Source organism: Solanum dulcamara, chromosome 4, assembly GCF_947179165.1.
Source record: "Solanum dulcamara chromosome 4, daSolDulc1.2, whole genome shotgun sequence".
NCBI classification, from domain to species: Eukaryota; Viridiplantae; Streptophyta; class Magnoliopsida; order Solanales; family Solanaceae; genus Solanum; species Solanum dulcamara.
In genome coordinates, this window is record NC_077240.1 from 47293283 (window position 1) to 47296932 (window position 3650).

General features: G+C 40.4%; 1 pseudogene; it reads right to left on the minus strand.

The window, feature by feature from the left end:
- Positions 1–865: 865 nt before the first annotated feature.
- Positions 866–984, minus strand: LOC129888074 (5S ribosomal RNA; annotated as a pseudogene).
- Between the last annotated feature and the right edge of the window lie 2666 nt (positions 985–3650).

The window sequence follows — 3650 nt, forward strand, 5'->3', positions numbered from 1 at the left end:
GAGGATGATATGGGTACGCCCCAAAGGTGGGAAGTGGACGAGAGAAATACACGTGTGAGATAAAATCAATTGACAGTATCACATGTTGACAGGAATGCTTAAATTTCAAGCGAGATCCCATACTAGCACAAGTTAGCAAAAGCTCGAGGCCAACAATAAACATATAGGAGCCGTGGTATCTAATACCATACGAAGAATTATTGGTAGAACCCTAAGGGATGGGTGCCTACCACAAGGGGTGAATACGATAAAAGAGTACTACTGAGAAAACTAAGTATCGTGTAAAGGGTAGTAGGGACGTGTTTGGGTAAAGATTAAGATATGGCAACAACATCATTGGCCGCTTATATGGTGACATAGAATTAGCAAGGAGAAAGAATAGAAAATCTCTTACGGTAGGAAATGAGGAGACCAAGGAGTATGTAAAGGAAGAAAAGAAAGGAGTAGGACAAAATAGCATTGACGCAAGCAAGTTCTACTGTGAAGTCGATATCTAAAGCAAGATGGGCTGGGAAACAAAAAGATTATGTCTATCTTATACAGGTTGTATCAGAATGGTTATGCAACCTATGGATATGTATATATTGAGTATAGGGTCAAGTGAGAAGTACACGAGAAAAGGAGCTAGGATGTTTTGGATACGTTATAAAGAGATGTCAAGATGGGTTAGACCAAACTACCAAGATGGGGTGAGTACTAAGGGAAAAATAGGACCTGGCCGTGGTTGAACCAATGATCTATCCCGACATCGAGTGTAAGACAGGGGCGGAGAGGGCAAGGCGAAGCATGAAGACTAGCAAGAAGGTGTTAAGGTAAGTCTTGGTCTAGGTTGAGTGACTTTGCACATTATTGTAAGGATTGCAATAGAACGTGACACGAGGACTTCCCGGGGGGTCACCCATCCTAGTACTACTCTCGCCCAAGCACTTTTAACTTCGAAATTCCAGTGGGATTCAGTGCATTAGTGCTTCTATGATCGCACGATTTGGAAGAATCTAAACTAGCGGCGAAGTAGCGACACAAGATTATGTACCTAAAGTGTTATACGTTGCGTTAAGGGAATTATAAAAGGTCTTAATCAAAGCAAGAATGATTAGTTGATTACTAACAGATGGCGCATTTGTATGCCACATTTCTTCAACATAATACCAGTTAATGATAGGCAAACCACGGAATGACTATTTAGGTCATTGTGTGAGGGGACTTCAGCACAACTTGGTAGCCGACTCTGATGGGCAAAAAACAAAACCTAAAAATGTGAGGGTACCAGTTGATATCATCTAAAGAAGGCAAGAAGTAATATACGAGGTTGAAGATTCCACAACACGACCTTGGCTACAAGACTCACTTTGCACTCTCTAGACAGATAATTCTATATGGAATGTTATCCACAGATTAACAAGATCAGCCCATATTCCTCCAATCAAAGACTACCTACTCAGAAGAGAGGGTGTGAAATTATAGGTCAAGAGGGTGGTAGGACCTTACAGAGTTCCCATAGCTATTGTCCTACATGAAGGATCCCAAGTTACAGTTAACTACCGAACATTAGTTTATGAAGAGATTGGGAAGACAGATAGGTCTTCATACACTATTTTACCCTCAGACTGATGGACAAACTAAGCTTACTAGCTAAACATTAGACAATATATTGCGGGCCTAAACGATTGACTCCAACTATAGATCGGACAATTGCCTACCACCTATCAAAATTACTTACGATATTAACTATCATTCTAGTATCCAGATGGCCCCATATGAGACTTGGTATATAGGACAATGTAGGTCTCCAATTGATTGGTTTGATGGTAGTAAAACATGACTAATACGCTCGGATGTGGTTCAATAAGAGGTATAGAAGTAAAGTTTATTCGAGAGAGATTATTAGCAGTTTCGAGTCAACATGAGTCATACGTGGATAATCGACGTCGATCTCTAGAGTTTCAAGTTATAATTAAGCACTCTCAAAAGTGTCATCCACAGAGAAATTGATGAGAGCCAGCAAGAAAGAGGACCTTAGTCTGAGCTACATTGGCTCTTATCAAACCCTCCGCCGAATAAGCAAGGTTTCTTGCAAGTTGGACTTACCAGCGGATCCGGAAGTAGTACATCCAGTCTTCCAAGTATCTATACTTCACAAGTATGTTGGTGATCCATCCCGAGTATATTCCATAGAGGATATCCAGGTCACAGAGGAGTTATCCTACGAGAAGCAACCGATCACCATCCTAGATCGGCAGAGTAGGGGGTGGTGAATTAAGAACATAGATTCTATCAAGGTGTTATGGCGAAACGAGAGCCGTGAAGAAATGACCTGGGGAGCTGAAAGGGAAATGAAGCACAAGTATCCGTACCTATTCTCTACGTCTACAGGTAATCCCAACCTTTGGAACTCTGATATTGATTGCTTGGTGAAAGTATGTGTTATTGTGATAGAATAGAGAAACTCTCTATATAGTCGGTATAAGATCTTGAGGAGGGTTTTGGTTCACATTCGAGGACGAATGTTCCAAATGGGGGAAGGATGTTACACCCCGTAATTTTGTACCTTGGAAGGTTCGTAAGCTTCTTAAGTATCCTGAAAGGTTCTTAAGTTTTTGGATGGATTCTTAAGTTTTTTATAGCTTCTTAAAGCTTCTCAAGCTTCTTAGAAGATACCATGGGAGACGGATAGTCCATAACTCTATCAAACAACTCTAAGGAAGAGAGAATATGACACCTCATCATAGGGAACATTGGGAATATCGTTGTAAGAATCTAGAAGAAGTTGGAGACCAAATAATGAGTCATAGGACTCGACTTACTAACGTAACTACCAACTTGGAAATCTTACATACTTAATCTACTTGAGTACATACCAAGCTTACATAGAAAGGATTACATAGGTTCGTAAAGTAAGACGAGATTACAAACCCACGAGGAGGAAAAGAGAGTGCCACATGGAAGTATGAGAGAGTGCCATATGTAAGCAAGGGAGAGTTCCACGTGGAAGAAGGTGGAGCAAGGGGATGGACCCCACCTTCCATGTGGAAGCCTATCGTAGGAGGAAGGGATGTGTTGGCCCAATGAGGGCTTGACACGTGTCACCACTTAAGGCTTGACATGTGTCACCACTTAGGGGTTGACACGTGTCACCCCCTAAAGTTGCCTCTATATATATGTTATGACTCATTCTTATCTACAAGAAAGTCATTTATCTTCCTAGTTCAAGAGACTTCTAGAGAAAAAAAAGAAGAGAAGAGAAATCTAGAACTAGAGAGAGAGTATGTTCGGTCAAGAAGAAAGAAAGGTAAGCCTCCAATTTTATTCCGTGAATTAATTATCTAGGGTATAACACTATATATTTAAGATGTTAGTAATGTTAATTTAGGGTTTGGAGAATCACCAAAATGTTAGCAAGCATCCACAAAGTTTTAGTCGCGCTAAAGAAACTTCCAACGCAAGTTTTGGCAAGTTTGGCGAGTTTCGGGAAAGGTAAAGTTTTCAATTTCAAATTGGAGTTTATGATGATGTTATAAGGTATATTACATGTCTTAAATAAGGTTAGAAGTGGAAAAATTGCATAAGGATGCTTGATGTTATAAACAAACTAAATTGAAGTCGTCATAGCTAAATCGAAGTCGTGTAGGGTGTTGTGATTATGGGCCGCG